The sequence below is a fragment of the Chiloscyllium plagiosum genome, unplaced genomic scaffold (assembly GCF_037043375.1).
Source record: "Chiloscyllium plagiosum isolate Xiang-an unplaced genomic scaffold, Cpla_swu_hap1 HiC_scaffold_1, whole genome shotgun sequence".
Classification (NCBI taxonomy): domain Eukaryota; kingdom Metazoa; phylum Chordata; class Chondrichthyes; order Orectolobiformes; family Hemiscylliidae; genus Chiloscyllium; species Chiloscyllium plagiosum.
In genome coordinates this window covers 43,370,471-43,390,477 of record NW_028270139.1, presented here as the reverse complement: position 1 = coordinate 43,390,477, position 20,007 = coordinate 43,370,471, and the positions used below count along the sequence as shown (strand labels likewise).

The 20,007-nt window shown below is 43.0% G+C and overlaps 1 long non-coding RNA gene across 3 annotated transcripts in view; it reads right to left on the bottom strand.

Moving 5' to 3' along the window:
• Positions 1-11,141: 11,141 nt before the first annotated feature.
• LOC148152110 (uncharacterized) overlaps positions 11,142-20,007 on the bottom strand; it is a 41,687-nt gene continuing 32,821 nt past the window's right edge. The window contains exons 4-6 of one of the 3 annotated variants that reach the window (XR_015757013.1): positions 19,735-19,883; positions 14,031-14,107; positions 11,142-13,370 (exon numbers count right to left, since the gene is read on the bottom strand). This is a non-coding gene — a long non-coding RNA (uncharacterized LOC148152110). The remainder of the gene's footprint in view (positions 13,371-14,030; positions 14,108-19,734; positions 19,884-20,007) is intronic. The other 2 variants (XR_015757014.1, XR_015757015.1) reach the window with 2 other exon arrangements.

Sequence of the window (20,007 nt, the reverse complement as noted above, 5' to 3'; positions counted from 1 at the left end):
GTGAAGAAGGCATTTGTATGTTTTCCTTTATTGGTCAGTGTTGAGTACAGGAGGTGGGAGGTCATGTTGTGGCTGTACAAGATATTGGTTAGGCCACTGTTGGAATATTGCATGCAATTCTGGTCTCCTTCCTATCAGAAAAGTGTTGTGAAACTTGAAAGGGTTCAGAAAAGATTTACAGGGTTGGAGGATCTGAGCTACAGGGAGAAGTTGAACAAGCTGGGGCTGTTTTTCCTGGACCGTCGAAGGCTGAGGGATGATCTTATTGAGGTTTATAAAATCATGAGGGCATGGATTGGATAAATAGACAAGGTCTTTTCCCTGTAGTGGGGAAGTCCTGAACTAGAGGGCATAGGTTTAGGGTGAGAGGGGAAAGACATAAAAGAGATCTAAGGGGCAATGTTTTCATGTAGAGGATGGTGCGTGTATGGAATGGGCTGCCAGAGGAAAGGGTGGAGGCTGGTACAATTACAATATTTAAGAGGCATTTGAATGGGTATATGAATAGGAAGAGTTTGGAGGGATATGGGCCGGGTGCTGGCAGGTGGGACGAGATTGGGTTGGGATATCTGGTCAGTGTGGACAAGTTGGACCAAAGGTTCTATTTCTGTGCTGTACATCTCTATGACTCTAATAGGAGAGATTAGGATCCCGCAATGACAGGAAATTCCTTTAGATCTGAGATGAGGATGAATTTCTTCAGTGAGCGGGTAGTTAATCTGTGGAACTCAGTGCCACAGAGGAGTCTGGGGGCAAAGTCATTGAGTGTATTAAAGACAGAGATAGATCGGTTCTTAACTTTATTCTTATTCATGCATGGTATGTGGGCATTGCTAGTTGGACCCGTATTTATTGCCTATTCCTAATTGCCCAGAGGCCAGTTGAGAGTCAACCACATTGCTGTGGATCTGAAGTCACATGTCAGCCAGACCAAGTAACATAGAACATAGAACATAGAACATTACAGCGCAGTACAGGCCCTTCAGCCCTTGATATTGTGCCGACCTGTGAAACTAATCTGAAGCCCATCTAACCTACATTATTCCATTCTCATCCATATGCCTCTTCAATGACCATTTAAATGTCCGTAAAGTTGGCAAGACTACGCTGTTGCAGGCAGTGTGTTCCCCACCTCTACTACTGTCTGAGTAAAGAAACTACCTCTGACATCTGTCCTGTATCTATACCCGCCAATTTAAAGCTGTGTCCCTTTGTGCTAGCCATCACCATTTGAGGAAAAAGGCTCTCACTATCCAATCTATCTGATTATCTGACATGTCTATCTACACAAATCTTTGAAAGTTGCCACCCAGGTAAATAGTGTGGTGAAGAAGGCATATGGCGTACTGGCTTTTATTGGTAGAGGAATTGAGTTCCGGAGTACTGAGGTCATGTTGCAGTTGTATAAGACTCTGGTGCGGCCGCATCTGGAGTATTGTGTGCAGTTTTGGTCGCCATACTATAGGAAGGATGTGGAGGCACTGGAACGGGTGCAGAGGAGGTTTACCAGGATGTTGCCTGGTATGGTAGAAAGATCGTATGAGGAAAGGCTGAGGCACTTGGGGTTGTTTTCATTGGAGAAAAGAAGGTTTAGGGGTGACTTGCTAGAGGTGTACAAGATGATTAAGGGTTTAGCTGGGGTCGACAATGAGAATCTTTTTCCATGTATGGAGTCAGCTATTACAAGGGGGCATAGCTTTAAATTAAGGGGGGGGTAGGTATAGGACAGATGTTAGGGGTAGGTTCTTTACTCAGCGAGTCGTGAGTTCATGGAATGCCCTGCCAGTAGCAATGGTGGACTCTCCCTCATTATGGGCATTTAAGCGGGCATTGGATAGGCATATGGAGGATAGTGGGCTAGTGTAGGTTAGGTGGGCTTGGATCGGTGCAACATCGAGGGCCGAAGGGCCTGTACTGCGCTGTATTCTTCTATGTTCTATGTTCTATGTCTCAATTAAGTCACCTCTCAACCTTCTACTCTCTAATGAAAACAGCCTCAAGTCCCTCAGCCATTCCTTGTTAAGGCCTTCCCTCCATAACAGACAACATCCGAGTAAATCTTCTCTGAACCCTTTCGAAAGCTTCCCCATTCTTCCTATAATGCAATGACCAGAACTGTACGCAATATTCCAAGTACAGCCACATTGGAGTTTTGTACAGCTGCAGCATGTCCTCAGGAAGCCATTTTCCTCCCTAAAAGACAATAGTGAACCAGATGAGGGTTTTTTCGCTAATAATTGACAATGGATTCATGGTTCACCATTAGATTCTTAATTCCAGATTTATTGAATTCAGATTCCACCATCTGCCATGGCAGGATTCAAACCCAGGTCCCCGGATCATTACCTGGCTCTCTGAGTTAACAGTCCAGTGACAATATCATTAGGCCTTCGCCTCAATTGATCCAGTTACCAAGGGTTATGGGAGAAGGCAGGAGAATGGGGTTGAGAAACATATCAGCCATGATCGAATGGGGAATCAGACTCAATGGGCCAAATGGCCTAACTCTGCTCCTGTGTTTTATGGTCTCATGGAGTGAGAAATGTGAAATGCTAGAAGGATACGGCAGGTTCCAGGCACCTGGTGGCTGCTGGTAAAACACCGTATGAGCCCAGACATTCAGGTCCCACACAGGAAGCAGAAAGGCAGGTTCTGCACACAAAAAGACCTGAATCCAGATATTCATGGCTCAGACAGAAGCCCCTGGCCGCACCTCATTGGCAACACACATTTTCCACTTAGACAGCAACAAGCTGACGTCAAACAGACAGCAGCTATCACACAGACAGTACAGCATCAATATCTAGTGTCAGCTTGTGCACCATTAGCAGTGGTCTAATTCCAACAGACCTTTCAAACATATAAGAATGGTGCAAAATAACAAACAGATCTTACACAAAGTATAGCTTTCGATATTTCATTCATGGCAAGCATCTCCAGGTGGATAATAGGGCAGCAAAAGCAGCCAGGGCTCATGATGATAGCCAGCTCCCATTCGTACAAACATTTACTTTCAGTTTAGGACACTGCAGCTCCCACACAGACACTATGATCTTAATGTTCTGGTCAGACGTGGTCCCAACTGGGAGCACTATGGAACAGTCATGGCGCCTGCACAACATCAAAAGCACTATCATTTACTGAAATCAACCTCATTAAAATATTTTGGCTGAGCTCAAGCTATTAGGAAACTTCCGTTTGAGAGCGTGGATATCAAGCATGGAAAATAGTAAAATACATTCAGCTCCAAGACCAGTTATTCCCACCTCATTACCCATAACTCAATTCTATTTCTACCTCAATCCATCTGCTGTCCAATTCCTTTGGTACTCAGCACCTCCAAATGTGTTTATTCAAACGCTGCCTAACCAACCTTCTTTGGTTACCATTGCTGACTCACAACTTCAAAGACCAGGGTTCGATTCCAGCAAGAGGTGATTGTCCATGTGGAGTTTGCACATTCTTCCCATGTCTGTGTGGGTTTACTCCGGGTGCTCAGCTTTCCTCCCACAGTCCAAAGTTGTGCAGGTTAAGCAGTTTGGTTATTCTAAATCACCCATAGTGTCCAGGGATGTGCAGGGTAGGTGGATTAGCCATTGTAGATACAGGGTTATGGGGATTGGGTTGTGGGATGGGTCTGGATGGGATGCTGTTCAGAGGTTCAGTTCAGACTCAATGGCCAAATGACTTCTATCTGCATTGTAGGGATTCGACGATTCTATAAATCATTTCAAACCCACACTTCCTGCAACTTACTCTGAATTCAGTTCCACTCACTCATCCTGCCTTGTTTTAATGATCTACGTGGGAGAGACTTTTAACTGGAGGTGGGTGCAGGAGGGAGTTCCAGGCACAAACTGAGTGCATTGGGAATCTGGTTCCACTTGTAACTGCAGCAGAGGAAAGGGCCTGTCAATTTCATTCTGTTCATTGCTCATTTGAAGTGACATTGAAATGATTTTGCAGGATGTAAGCTTGATCCCTGGGTCTCCTGAAACTTACCAGTCAAAAAGAGGCAAGAAGACAGCAGCAATCGAGGTATATTATTTTTCTTAGTTCTCGGATGTATGCATCACCAATGGGGGTCAATATCTATTGCCCATCCCTAATTGAACTGCTGCGAGTGCAGGAACTGAGTAGGTTGCTAGATCATTTCAGAGGGCAGTGAAGACTCAATTCTGTTGCTGGTGTAAAGTCACAAGTAGGCCAGCCTGGGAAAAGTCAGCAGATTTCCAAGTCTAAATGGCATTATAGTGCAAGGGCGACCCCAAGCTTTTGGTCACCTGTCATTTTAAATTTCTACTTCATTCCTGCGAGGACCACTTCACCTCTGGAACCCACCTGTCACAGTCTGCTAACCGACCAGCTTCTGTGGGATTCTGCTGGCCTGCACCAGATAACAATGAGTGTGATCAAGATCTGGATAAAGACCTGCAGCTTGAAAGTTCTCAAAGTCCAGGAAATGACAGCCATTAATTTTGTTATTCCCTCCACAAATGCTACCTATCATGATGAGGATGTCAATCATTTTCTGTATCTTTTTCAGATATCCAGTCCCTCCCGTAGTTTGCTCGTTATGTTAGTAGCTAATAATTATACCAGGTTATGTACATTCCATAATATGAGTTGAAAGGCTAACAGAGCTGAAAATGTGTTGCTGGAAAAGAACAGCAGGTCAGGCAGCATCCAAGGAGCAGGAGAATCGACGTTTCGGGCATGAGCCCTTTTTCAGCCCTTCTTTCCTCATTCCTGAAGAAGGGCTCATGCTCGAAACGTCGATTCTCTTGCTCCTTGGATGCTGCCTGACCTACTGTTCTTTTCCAGCAACACATTTTCAGCTCTGATCTCCAGCATCTGCAGTCCTCACTTTCTCCTTGAAAGACTAACAGCCTAGTTCAGACTGGGCCTTTTTTGAAATGGATGTAAGATGAATGCCTTAAATGAGTGCCTTGTGATAGAAGTCACTTGATTACAGCAATCCAGGAGGCAAGTTATTACATTAAAATAAAACAATGGACTGTGGATATTGGAAAAATTGCTAGAAAAACTCAACAGGTCTGGCAGTGCCCTTGGAGAAAATGGAGTCAATGTTTCGACTCCAGCAACCCTTCTTCAGAACTACAGCTTTCCACCATCTCTAAATCATTTCAAACATTCATTTCCAGCATCTTACCCTGGACCCAGGGATGTCTTGCAGGGCCATCATCTTGGTGATCAAGACTGTGAAGATGCCCTGTCTCCTTGAGGACACAATGAGAGAATGAGTGGTCAAATAGGGGGAGATGTTTTGGCATGTTAAAGTGTATTCAGGGCATTGATAATGGGAGAGCATTACAGCGATAGACAATGATTCCGTCTTGAGTGCTGATGCATGGAGATTTCAGCATTGCCGCAAGAGTGGTCATAAAGGCATAGTGTTGTACAGCACAGAATTAGACCCTTCAGTCCAACGTATCCATGGCAACCAGTTATCCTAAATTAATCTTATCCTATTTGCCAGCGTTTAGCCCATATCCCTCTAAACCCTTTCTATTTGTATACCCGTCCAAATGCCTTTTAAATGTTGTAATTGTACCTGCCTCCACCACTTCCTCTGGTGGCTTACTTCATACATACATCATCCTCTGCATGAAAAAAGTTACCCCTTTTAAATCTTTCCCCTCTTACCTTAAACATATGCCCTTTAGTTTTGGACTCCCATACACTAGGAAAAGACCTTGACTATTTACCCTAACAATGTCCTTCATGATTTTATAAACCTCTGTAATGTCACCCCTCATTCTCTGATGCTCCAGAGAAAACTACCCCAGCCTATTCAGCCTCTCTCCCTATAACTCAAATCCTCCAAACCTGGCAACCACCTTGTAAATGTTTTCTGCACACTTTCATGTTTAACAACATCGTTCCTATAGCAGGAGGACCAGAATTGAATGCAGTTTTCCAAAATGGTCATGGTCCTCTCCCACAAAGGCAAGGACTTTCTCCTTAAAGGGGTTGAGGAGATGAATATTGGACATAAGCCCCATCCTGGCTCTTTCAGGGCTTTTGTGGGATGTTTTTCTTTGCAATGAGAGAAAAGAAGGAATTGAGTGAGATGAAAATGGTTGGCACAGCTATTAGTGCTGGTGTAGGTGGGGAAAAGATGGCGGAGGTGCATCAAGTGAGTGAGTAGGCAATGCAAAAGGCAAGAGGGCTGCCAGATGTCTGGGAGGTTTAGATGGGTAAGAGCAACTGTAGGAAGATGTTGCAGGCCATAGTGAGAGCAGTGCAGCATGTGCTTTGGTGGAAGGTGTTTGCAGTAGCAGAGTATGAGCGAGCAGAAAAAAGATGGTGGCACTCACCCTGGTGGAAGGCAGAAAGTCACTGACCTTCTTACGATATTGCTGCATGTTTCTCTGGGCTATGGATACTGCCCTGAACCAAGTCACAGGTGGCAACTTTGGACCAGACGGGGCAGTGTCTAGTGTCATGTGCTCCTCTGGCAGTCCTGAGCAAAGAAGACTGTCTTTCTCCACACAATCAGTGAGTACATCTGCTTGCCTTGTTTATATGTCATATGAAGATCTTAACATTATAGCTTGATAACATTCTTCGCAAATGCTTGAGAGTAGATAAAAGTGGATTGAGGAAAATGCTTTGAAATGGCTTATAGCTGACAGGACTGTCAGTTGGTTTCTTCCATGTAGCTCTTAATTAAATGCTCACAAGTAAAGACAATGAAAGACCAGACACGTTTTGACCTGAGTGCAGCCTCCATATTCAATGACTCACCCTCTGCCATTTCTATCAGCTCCAACAAGATCCCACCAACAAATACATCTTCCCCTTCTCTTATTTTTCAGCATCTGTACAGAACACGGCCTGACCATGAGCTTCTGGTCACTGGTCACAGCACTAGCAGATTCAGACTGAGATAGAACACATGGAGCTTACTGTCCCAGCATTCACTGCAACATTGACATACCAGGCCAGATTTTCCCAAGAGTGGCAATCTCATGCAGCTTGACCACTCTGCCCTTGCTTTTTTGTGGAACAGGTAGCTCCACATTTCTGAGTGGAGAATCCGCTCAGGGGTCTCGCAGAAATGTGGAGGAACACTTTCATTCTGACCTTTCCTTCACAGTGCAGAACTGTCAGAGGAAAGCAGTCAGCTGCTATATTTTGAAATGTAAAGGTCCTAACAACCACTTTGACAGCTACTGTCATCTGCACATGAGATAAGTATGGCTGGAAGAGTAGGGATCAAGATGAATGAGTAATAGGGTGGCAGGTAAGTAGATTGCCAGCTGGGAAGGGTGCCAGCTGTGGAGGGAGTAAGATGGCAGCAATATGATGCCAGATGAGAATGGCTATAGTGCCAGATTAATAGGGTATCAGCTGTGTAATGTAGAAGTGAGGGCGGGGTAGGGGTGGGGTGCCAGGGGTGCTGAATGGGTAAGGGGTAAGGCCAAGTGCCTAGGGTGCCATATACGTAGGGTACCAGGCAAGCAGTATCCCAACTGTACAGGGGATAGGATGCCAGGCAGGTGGAATGTCAAGTAGAAAGGGGGATAGAGTGCAAGGTGGTAAGGTAGGTGATGCAGTGTTCAGAATGGATCAGGGAGGGTGACAGAATTTGAATCCAGTAGAAGAGGGAGGAGGTGTTGTGGGTGGGTGTCAGGTTGAGTCCAGTGGTTGTGCGGTTGGGTCCAATGTTGGGGAGGTTAGGTCAGGTCAAGACTGGTCCAGCGGAGGGGTCAGTTTCCGGGGTGGTGCCAGGTTGAGTGCGGAGCATGGAGTATGGAGTGGACCTGATAGTGGATGAGGCTATTAGGTCAGGTCAGAGAATTGTGTTGGTTCGGGTAGGGGATGCATTTGGTGCCTGGGAAATGAAAACGATCTGGTGCGGGGAGGGTGTATGAGGTAAGTATAGGACCTGTTAAATAGGTACACAGAAGTTAAACAATGTATTTATCTAACAGTACATTGGAATCCTCTAAAGTTTCTGAGTTAACTGGTGATCCTGCTGATCATCATAATTCAGATATTCCCATTCTTGATTAGACAACTGAAAAGGAGGAATTTCCCAGCAGAAAACTCAGTTTCCTGGGCAGTTTCTTCAGGGTCGGCTACAATGGAGATTTACTATGCACAACTGGGATAACAACTGGATGGTCAGCGGAAAATCTAGACCAATGCTTTCCATCACTCTTCTCTGTTGATCATTATTATTTGTTCATTAGCAAGTAGCCATTTCAGTCCTCTCATGGTGAATGGGAATATCTGAAATACTGGTGACCAACAGAGTGCTGTGAATAGGGTATTTGGTTGCTTGCAGTGCAGGTTTGAGCTTGTGCCACAGTGCTGGAGTGAGGGAGGGAATGAAGTGCACAGGTTGCAACTGAACAGAACAAGAGTCATATTGAAATCTCAACACTGTTTCTCTCTCTCTCCACAGAGAATGCCAGGTCTGCTGAGTTTTTCCCAGCAATTTCTGTTTTCCAGTCTAGGGTGGTGTTAGTAGTGTTCATACTGAATTGATAGATCAGAGCACAAAAATTTGGCCAAGGTCTATTAGCTATCATGGGAGAGGTGACACCTCCAAAGTGTTGGGGAGCGCCCCATAGCTCAGCCTCCACATTTGCAGCTCTGTCTCAACTTAGAGTCATAGAGTCATAGAGATGTACAGCATGGAAACAGACCCTTCGGTCCAAGCCGTCCATGCCGACCAGATATCCCAACCCAATCTAGTCCCACCTGCCAGCACCCGGCCCATATCCTTCCAAACCCTTCCTATTCATATACCCATCCAAATGCCTCTTAAATGTTGCAATTGTACCAGCCTCCACGACATCCTCTGGCAGCTCATTCCATACATGTACCACCCTCTGCGTGAAAAAGTTGCCCCTTAGGTCTCTTTTATATCTTTCCTCTCTCACCCTAAACCTATGCCCTCTAGTTCTGGACTCCCCGATCCCAGGGAAAAGACTTTGCCTATTTATCCTATCCATGCCCCTCATAATTTTGTAAACCTCTATAAGGTCACCCCTCAGCCTCCGAAACTCCAGGGAAAACAGCCCCAGCCTATTTAACCTCTTCCTATAGCTCAAATCCTCCAACCCTGGCAACATCCTTGTAAATCTTTTCTGAACCCTTTCAAGTTTCACAACATCTTTCCGATAGGAAGGAGACCAGAATTGCACACGATATTCTAACAGTGGCCTAACCAATGTCCTGTACAGCTGCAACATGATCTCCCAACTCCTGTACTCAATACTCTGACCAATAAAGGAAAACATACCAAACACCTTGCTTTCACTTACAGAGTTCCAGGGAACCCGAGAAATATACAGGCCAACAGTTCAAATTAAAAGCAATGTCAATACCACTCTATTTGAAGAATTAGCATACGTTATGTGGCAGCCTCTGTAGCCCAGTGTCCAGCAGTGAAATGTGAGATTCAATGGGTTTTAGCGACCTCATAAAATAATACCAATTTCTTGTTCCTAAGCTCAAATGCTTCTGAAAGTTAAAACCTAACCGATTTAAACCTCAACTGGGATTTTATCAGGTCTCAATAAGTTGGCTTTGAGGTGGGTGGGTGGAGGAAAAATCATGTGGGAGAGTGGAAGACGGCATCGTACCAGAAGAAGGTTACTGATGGCCGAACCACTCAGAGGACGGTTGAAGCCTTTATGTGGCCAACTTAATGCCAGCGAAAGGTTGCTTCCTGCCTGGCAATTTACCAGCGGGGTGGAGGAGGGAGATTGGAGAGGGCGGAGGGGTGGACTCTCCAGATTAGACAACTTGTAGCCCATGAAGGGCCTCCTGGTGGCATTGCAGCCACTCTGACACAACATCACCCTTTCCCGCCTCATTGCCTGTCCTCACCAACCTAGCCCAACAATTCCAACCCTTTTTAACTTGATTCCAGGGTGATGTTCATGAAGGTGCTTCAGCCAGATGCAGTCAAAACAGTGGCAATGGTTAAGACAGGCATGACCCCTTAACTTTCTGGCCCATGGATAGGGACACTATCACTCCATGAACTCATTTTACAGATCTACAATAAGATCAATTGTCAGCTGACAATAACCTCAGGGGAACATGAATGAGATAGATGTGACCCATAATTTTTTTTTTGAATTTTGGTATCATTTTGGTGAAGTTTTATTGTGGTCTCTCTGTAAAGTCACCATGATCCCAGAGGACCATAGGGATGCTATCTTATTGGAGATGAAAGGTGGTTCATTTAATCTGAAGGTCACTATGCCTCAGGTGAGGGGACAGATGGAGATGGAAGGAGCTTTATGGTAACCTCAGCTGGTGCAAGAATTGAACCAATGCTGTTGGTATTATCCCCCATGACAAACCAGTTATCCTTCCAAAAGAGCTAACAGCTCTAATCATGACCATATATCTTTCATGAAATGTGATGTGCAAAACTGAATGTTGTTCAAATGTGACTTATTCATGGCTCTTTATAACTGCATAAAAAGCTTCCCAATCTCCACTAAAATAAAGGCCAACATTCCATTAGATAGAATCTCTACAGTGTGGAAACAGGCCATTCAATCCAACAAGACCACATCGACCGTCTAAAGAGCATCGCATCCATACCCCCTCATCTCTTCCCTGTAACCCTGCATTTCCTGTGGCTAACACACCGAGCCTACACATTATGGGGCAATTTAGCATAGCCAATCCACCTAACTCACATATCTTTGGACTGGGGAAGGACACTGTCGCAGAAATGGGAGATTGTGCAAACTCCTCACAGACAAGTATGGAGCCATAGAAATGTACAGCACGGAAACAGACCCTTCAGTCCAACTCGTCCATGCCGACCAGATATCCCAACCCAATCTAATCCCACCTGCCAACACCCGGCCCATATCCCTCCAAACCCTCCTATTCATATACCCATCCAGATGCCTTTTAAATGTTGCAATTGTACTAGCCTCCACCACTTCCTCTGGCAGCTCATTCCATACATGTATCACCCTCTGAGTGAAAACGTTGCCTCTTAGGTCTCTTTTATATGTTTCCTCTCTCACCCTAAACCTATGCCCTCTAGTTCTGGACTCCGTCACCCCAGGGAAAAGACTTTGTCTGTTTATCTTATCCATGCCCCTCATGATTTTATAAACCTCTATAAGATCACCCCTCAGCCTCCAATGTTCCAGGGAAAACAGTTCTAGCCTATTCAACCTCTCTCTTTAGCTCAAATCCTTCAACCCTGGCAACATCCTTGTAAATATTTTCTGACCATTTTCAAGTTTCACAACATCTTTCCGATAGGAAGGAGACCAGAATTGCACACATTATTCCAAAAGTGGCTAACCAATGTCCTGTACAGCCACAACGTGACCTCCCAACACCTGTACTCAATACTCTGACCAATAAAGGAAAACATACCAAATGCCTTCTTCACTATCCTATCTACCTGCTACTCCACTTTCAAGGAGCTATGAACGTGCACTCCAAGGTCTCTTTGTTCAGCAACACTCCCTAGGATCTTACCATTGAGTGTATAAGTCCTACTAAGATTTGCTTTTCCAAAATGCGGCATCTCACATTTATCTAAATTAAACTCCATCTGCAACTTTTTAGTCCATGGGCCCATTTGATCAAGATCTTGTTGTAATCTGAGGTAACCTTCTTCGCTGTCCACTACACTCCAATTTTGGTGTCATCAGCAAACCTACTAACCATACTTCTTATGCTCACATCCAAATCACTTATATAAATGATGAAAAGTAGTGGACCCAAACTGGTCACAGTCTGAAAAACAACCCTCCACCACTACCCTCTGTCTTCTACCTTTGAGCCAGTTCTGTATCCAAATGGCGAGTTCTCCCTGTATTCCATGAAATCTAACCTTGCTCACCAGTCGCCCATGGGGAACCTTGTCAAATGCGTTACTGAAGTCCAGATAGATCTCATCACTGCTCTGCCCTCATCAATCCTCTTTGTTACTTCTTCAAAAAACTCTATCAAGTTTGTGAGACATGATTTCCCATGCACAAAGCCACGTTGACTATCCCTAATCAGTCCTTGCCTTTCCAAATACATGTACATCCTGTCCCTCAGGATTCCCTCCAACAACTTCCCCACCACCGACATCAGGCTCACTGGTCTATAGTTCTCTGGCTTGTCCTTACCACCTTTCTTAAACAGTGGCACCACATTAGCCAACCACGAAGGTGGAATCGATCCCAGGTTCTTGGCATTGTGAGGCAGCAGTACTAGCTACTGAGCCATCATGCTATAATTTGAGATGACAATCGTGTTTTTGATTTATTTCATGAAAAAGTTGTTTTTGAAGGTTTCCACTGACAGACCAAATCCTGACATGATCTGGGAATGACTTGTCATATGGTAATTTATATATATTTGTAAGGACAACACACAATGATAGATATAAAGGTGGCAGTGTTCTGGTTTGAGTCTTTACAGTTAAAGTTTTGGGTTTTTAAGTCTACAGTTATACAATTTAAATCCATGGCTCAATGCTCAGGCTTTTGCCCATAGGCTTTTGATGAAAGATGTGGCTGGAGAAATATTACAATAGAAAGTTCTATTGCATAGGTAGCTTCAATCAAACATAGAAATTCATGATGGCATCACTATGGCTGCCAAAACTGTCATATTTTTACCCTTTTATGTTTGACCAATAAATTATTTAACATTGTTTCTTTTGAGATTTGAATCATCTCAAGGACATTTGACTGTACTGAAAGCAGTTACTCTGATCCCACACAGATCATTGATAATTATGTTTGCAGAACTTAGAAGTTCAAAGCAACTTCTGACTTATTTTGGAATGCATGAGTAGATTTTCATCTTCATTGCTTGAGAGATAACCTGGTAGATAATTCACCCATGATTGATTTCAATTTTATATATGGAAATAAAAATTGTGTTATCATTTGAAACAGTTTCTATTCTGAGGGGCATTTTTTTTTAGATTGTGGATCATTTTGCTCTTGTATATAAAGTCACTCTCCTGGGAACATTTGAATGCCCCATGTCTTTGAAAGTGTCTATCTCAGCTTTGAGATCCACCAATAGATACATTATCAGTAACAAGCTCAGGATAACAAACAAAATGAACTGGGAAAATGCCAAAAATGCTGAACACATCAAGCAACACCTGTGAAGACAGAACCAGAAAATTCTGTCTGTTTATTAAATCTTCTGCTGTGTGTCTCAAGTTACCTTTCTCTTACGGAATGTTCTTCCTTAGTGCTCACAGAGTTAGTCGTCAATTTTGTGACTGTTAGAGCACTGATGTAAACAATGCAAGCTTGCCATCTTAGAGGTAACTATGGAGACAGGAGATGCATTGATAATCAACTTCCAAAACTCTATAGATTCTGGAACAGTTCCTGTGGATTGAAAGGTAGAAAATGTCAGTACACTATTTACAAAGAGAGGAGAGACAAAACAGGGAATACATCAGTATTAGGGAAAATACTTGTGTCTATTATAAAAGATAAAATAACTAGACACATGGATAATAATGAACTAATTGGACATAGGCAGTGTGGATTTGTGAATTGAAAATCATGTTTGGCAAACCAGTTGGAGTTTTTGAGAATGTTACTAACAGAATTATAAAGGGAAGTCAATGGACATAGTGTATTCAGTTTTTGTTAAGGCTTTTCTTGCTAGAGGAGGGTCATTAGTAATTTTAAAGAATAGAGGTGCACAGCATTTCTTTCGGTCAAAGAGGTTAGAAAATGTGTGATGTGCAATGGGTCTTGAGTGCAGCATTCCCTCTAATATTCTTCTCAGCTGCATAAGCCTTCAAGACCCGTTCATGGCAGCGACTCCTAGAACTGGAAGGCAACCTTGTGATTGGTGGGCCAATGACGATCACTGTGCATGGAACGTTGGAGTGGCTGCACCTACAGTCTGGAGGGAAGGTTGATTGGGTGGCCTGGCAGAAGAGGATTTGCGTGAAGGGGTAATAAATTCTTGCATCAGTTGTCTGGAAATCTGGTTAAACTGCATGTGGAGTACTATATGCAGTTTTGAATCCTTACCTGAGGAAGCATGCTATTGCCAGATAGGGACTACAATGAATTTTCACTGGACTTGTTCCAAAGTTGATTGAACTTTCCTGTGAAGAGAGATTTGGAAAAACAAGACTGCATTTGCGAGAGTTTCAAAGAATAAGTGGTGAACCTATTGAAACCCGCAAGATACTCAACAGAGTAGACAGGGTGGAGATAAGTAAAGGTTTTCCTTGGTCTGGAACCAAAAGGTACAATTTCATAATAAGTGGGGGGGGGGAGCCAGTTAGGACTGAAACAAGGAGAAATATTTTATTCAGATAGTTGCCAATAATTTGAATTCTCTTTCACACGCAGCATACTTAATGTCGAGATTGACAGATTTCTAAATCCCAATGCTGTGAAGGGACATTAAGATAGTGTGGGGGGAGAAAGGCATTGAGGTGGATAATCAGCCAGGAATCACAGAGAAGACTTGATGGGTTGAATGGCCGACTCCAGTTTCTATATTCTTCTGATCGCAGAGGTGAATCCCAAGGCCTACTTCTGAACATTCAGCCCCTCCAGCCTGCCCACCATTCAATAAGATCACAAGTGACGATTGTACCCTGAACTCCATATTGCCATCTACCCCAATAACCATTTACTCCCTTCTTAGTTAATCAATCTACCTAGCTTTTTCTTAAAAGTACTCAAAGACCCTGTGTTATTCCTGTGGCAATATTCAACTTTACTGCATTATTCTTGTGGTATTTGGACAAGAAAACTGCTCTAGCTTTACAAAAGTAATGTAATTCTATAATTTTTGGTCATATACAACTGTACCGTGGGAAAACCTGAAAGAGCATATATTGTACATGAAATTTGATTTCAAAATGTCAATTACAGTCCGAGATGCATCCTGGTGTCTACCAAAAATCTTTTAACTGTAAAGCTTCCTATACCCAACTTACACCAGGTTGTGACAAAGAATCAGTCTTATGCTTAGTTTCCTACTGTGTAAATTCTGAATTTGAAACAGGAAAGGTATCAGTAGGTAAATGTTTCACTTGATAATGGAGAAAAGCCATTTGCATGGCACACTCCTAAGGAATCTATGAAAAATTGCTAATTATACCCTACTCTACAACCAAATTGGGGGCTTGTATTTGGGATGAATAGGCGAAAGTGAGTACTGAAGATGCTGGAGATCAGAATCAAGATTAGAGTGGTGCTGGAAAAGCACAGCAGGTCAGGCAGCATCCGAGGAGCAGGAAAATCAATGTTTCAGGCAAAATCCCTTCATCAGGAATGAGAAGGTCTGATAAAGGGCTTTTGGCCGAAATTCAATTTTCCTGCTCGCCTGACCTGCTGTGCTTTTCCAGCACCACTCTAATCTTGACTCTTTGGGATAAGGTACTGGAATAGAGCTCCAGAGAGGCCTTCCCACTCAGATTGAAATACTGTTAATGGTGCTTCTCAATAATCCTGATTTATCACCCAGTGTTAACATTCCTACACTTTCATTTATTTTATAATTCAATGAAAAAGAATTGAAACCAAATGGGCTGAGTATGTCATAATTTGGTTGACTAGGTGTTTGGCTGATTATCAGCTGAACTTTCTCTTTTGGATCCAATTGGCTTGACTATCTCACAAATGTACTGACATAAGCATCAATCACAATGGTATAATATCTGGACCAGACCTTCTGGCTCCACTGCAAAGTAATGTTCTGCATGTGTGAGGCTTAAAGTGAGTACTTACTTCAATTAGGACACTGTTGCTATTCATAACAAGCTACAACACTGCAACACATCTCCATTTGGTCAACAAAAACATAAGTTACTGCACAGGAAATATCAGCTCCATAATATATTTGTGAAATACATTGCAAAAAGTGATCATTCATGATAAAAATAATTCATTCATTGTTGCTGTAATAATTTATTCTTACTGATTACACACTCTGAGCCAGAAACTGCTTTATTGTTCCTAACCCTCTCTTCGTAAGGTCTTTTATGTATCTTTGAAACATTTATTATCTGTTACAGATATTCATTAATACATCCCAAAGGAGTCAACAAACTGCCTGCAATAAATTAATGAATCTCACAAAAAGATCAAAATGATAAGGAACTCCCCAGAGCATCACTGAACATAGTCAAAAGGAAATGTTATTTTCCAAGCCCAAATTTAAACTTAATATTTATTTTAAAGTAATTTTTAGGCATGATTTGTTTTATTATTTATTGCTGTACTCTGAAAAGATTACACTGAACTGGGTTCAGATGTGTAAGAACAGACCAGAATTCACCTCTTGTGAATTCATCTGAAAGAAGGAACAATCTTTACATTGCAACTTTCACAATTTCAGGAGGATGTAAAGAACTTTATTGAATAAGCCCAACTAAATACTTCTACAATGTCACATAGTTTGGATTTATACACTGCTTCAGCCCTGGAGTTATTCCTACCCAATAATACTAGACCTTGGGAACATGAATATAAGTATTCTCAAATATATCCATTGGGAAAATTAGAAGAAACTTCTTTACCTTAAACTTCTAAGATATCCAATGATGGCACCACCACCCCACACCCCTCATGGCCCAAATAAACTAAATTCTATCGCTCAAATTCCTCCCTGACAGTCTAATTTCACCCTCCAACCACCTCCCCACCCTGCCCCTCCTTCACCACCCCCCCCCCCCCCCCCCCCACCTTCCACTTGCTCCCTCCCCTCCCCACTGCCCAAATTAACTTCAATAGACCAAAATAGACTCAAAAGTAGGAAAGGCAAAGGGTATTGAAATATACCGGAAATATTATGGACCAGATCTTTAAGTCTCAGGATAATCAGAGACCGAACGTATATGCAGAGATACATTTTGGGACCCCCTTGGAAATTATCTGAGAAATTTAAACACTCGAATGGGCAATTGCCCTACCCCCTGGGACCCTCCAAGAAAATTTCTATCTCTGAATTATAGTCGATAGCTTCAGACAGTTCCGCCTTACTTACCTGAACAGTTAATCAGGAAAGGTTAGATGGAAAAATCCTTGTTTGACTCTTGGGTGACTGTACATGATGCACCCACAATGAACCTGACAGCCCCTTTGACTCATTCCCTCAGCCAATCCCACCGATATCTATCCCCTCCAACTCAATCTGACTGGACCCACCACCCAACTATCTCCCAAATCCTCCAACTGCCCTCTAATCAACCACAACCCTCTGGCTCCATACCAACCTGATCTGAGTGGAATCCTCCATCTGACATTCCCCAAGTTCCTCACAGTGCCCCAACCCAATGTAATAGTGGCCAACCTGGAAACATCCCCTAACTTGGCCTGACTGTATACCCTAACAGCACACCACTCTATCGTGGCCAACGTCAACACCATATCTATCTGACACTCTATCCAACTAGTAATCCAAATCTTGCCACAATGCCCAGCTGCCACCATAACAAGGTTTTACCCTACCTACCTATCATGCTACCTCGCTACTAATGTACCAACTATCATTGTATCACACTGGCACACCACCCAACTCAGTTTTCACCCACACTGCTACCAACCTTTCCCCCCTACATATTACCCCACCCAACCTTTCCCCCCTACATATTACCTCACTTACCTTGCCCACCCTACTTACTTACCTCACCACCTTAACCACTTGGACACTTAGACATTCACCCACTGATTTTTACATTCTTGCTCGCATACTCAGAAGATCTGGATAATTTAAACATTTATACCAGAATTATATACACTGTACATATGTTTTCTGAATACAGATATTGGTTATATATGTAGAAAAGAAGGGGGATGTTATGGACCTGTGTGGGGAGAGTAACTAAAGGGATTGATGATAGATGTCACAAACCCAAAAATGTTGAAAATCTGTAGAATACAACATGATTAGAATGTGCTTCCAAACTCATAATGCGTATATTGTTTCAATTTTCTCTTATTGGTGATGATCATAGTTTGTCATTTGTGTGGTGTGAATGTTACTTGCCACTTGTCAGCCCAAGCCTGGGTATTTTTATGATCTTGTTGCATTTGAACATAGATTGCTTCGATATTTGAGGAGTTGTGAATAGTGCTGAACATTCTGCAATCATCGGCAAATATCCCCACTCCAGAGCTTATGTTGGAGGGAAGATCATTGAAGATGGTTGGGCCTAAGACTGAGGAAGCCCTGAGGTGTTCCTGCAGAGGCATCCTGGAGCTGAGATGATTGCCCTCCAACAACCAAGGCCATCTTCCTATATGCCAGGTATGACCCTAAACAGTGGACAGTTTGCCCTTGATACCTACTGATTGCAGTTCTGCTTGGGCTCCTTAATGCCACACCTAGTCAAATGTAGTCTTGATGTCAAGGACTGTTACTGTCAAAATAAGGGAATGTGAAGACACTGGGAGCCCTGGTGATGTGAGTAAAGGTCTAGAGGTGCAACTGCACATACGGAAAGAGTGAAGATCTATGTAAAGACTCTGGATGTTGACTATAGCAGGGGAAAGTGAGGTCTGCAGATGCTGGAGATCAGAGCTGAAAATGTGTTGCTGGAAAAGCGCAGCAGGTCAGGCAGCATCCAGGGAACAGGAGAATCGACGTTTCGGGCATAAGCCCTTCTTCAGGACTATAGCAGTTAAAGAAGCCAGCTCACAGCCATCTTCTCAGGCCAACTGGGGGCCAGGCAATAGATGTTGGCCCAGCCTGTGACACCCACATCCCAAAAGTGAATTTTAAAAAGGCTCATATGTAGAATGTAGAGTTATCACAAACCATTACAATGAAGTTAGAGAAACGTGGGAGAAAGAGATGACATCTTTACAGAAACAGGAAGCCAACAAACAACATCTCATTAAACAGTTAGGAATTCTCAGTGCATTATGGATTTGTCCCTTATTATAATTCCATTTCCACCATCACTACTTGATGTAGAAATCTGAGTGTTCAGTATTGACTGTGAGAACTAGATTTCTTGTTAATTATCAAAACAAACGTCATTATATTTCAAAAATAATTAAAGAAGCTATGCATTAATTTGCTGACCCTCAAACTCTCCCTACTGACTCTGCACAAGTTGAACAGGTCCTCTGGCCCCACCTTGAATACCCAACCAACCAACACTGAGTATTTGACTCCCCAACCCTGACTCAACCTAACTTGACCCCACCAACTGACTGCAATTCCCAGCCCTCCAACTACCCTTCTGCCTGACTCTGACCCTTAGGATTCCCCTCTCCCCATCAATATAAGTGAATGATGTGACTCCACCCTGCCACCCAGCTCCATCATAGTTTGACCAGACCCCAACAACTAATTCCACCTACTGAACCCCAATTCTATCCAACACACTCTCCGACTGAACCTGTCTCACTTACACGTGTACAAGTCTACATATTCACCCCTTCACATATACATTCATATTGAGAAGCTTTGTGACAGTTAAAATTCACTTCCCCAAATACAGCAGCTGTTCCTGTAAAAAGCTCCCTTCAAGGATTCCTGTATTGTTGAGTTTGGGAGATGACTCAATTGAAAGATTGGCTGGAAAAGTGAGGGAAAAGTAAGTTTTTTGACTTTCTATACTGATTGGAAGTCTTGGGCTATTAACTCATCTTCTGTCCTCATTCAAAGTGACTCATTGAATGCTCCAAGCATTTTTAGCTTTTGTGTTAGAGGTCATAGTAATGGAAGAGAGAAAGATTCAATGGAAGTCATGGTGCAGTTTCTTACCAGGCTCTGAGTGATGTGAACTATTATGACATGGATGGCAGAATCAAGTCAGCAAGGTCCACCTCAATGTCAAGATCATCCTTTGTCACATAGAGTCATGGCATCATTGAGTCATTCAGCACGGAAACAGACTCTTTGGTCCAACTCATCTGCACCAATCAGATATCCTAAATTAATTTCGTCCCATTTGCCAGCATTTGGCCCATATCCTTCTAAATAATTCCTATTCATTTACCCATCCAGATACCTTTTAAATGTTGTAACTGTACCAGC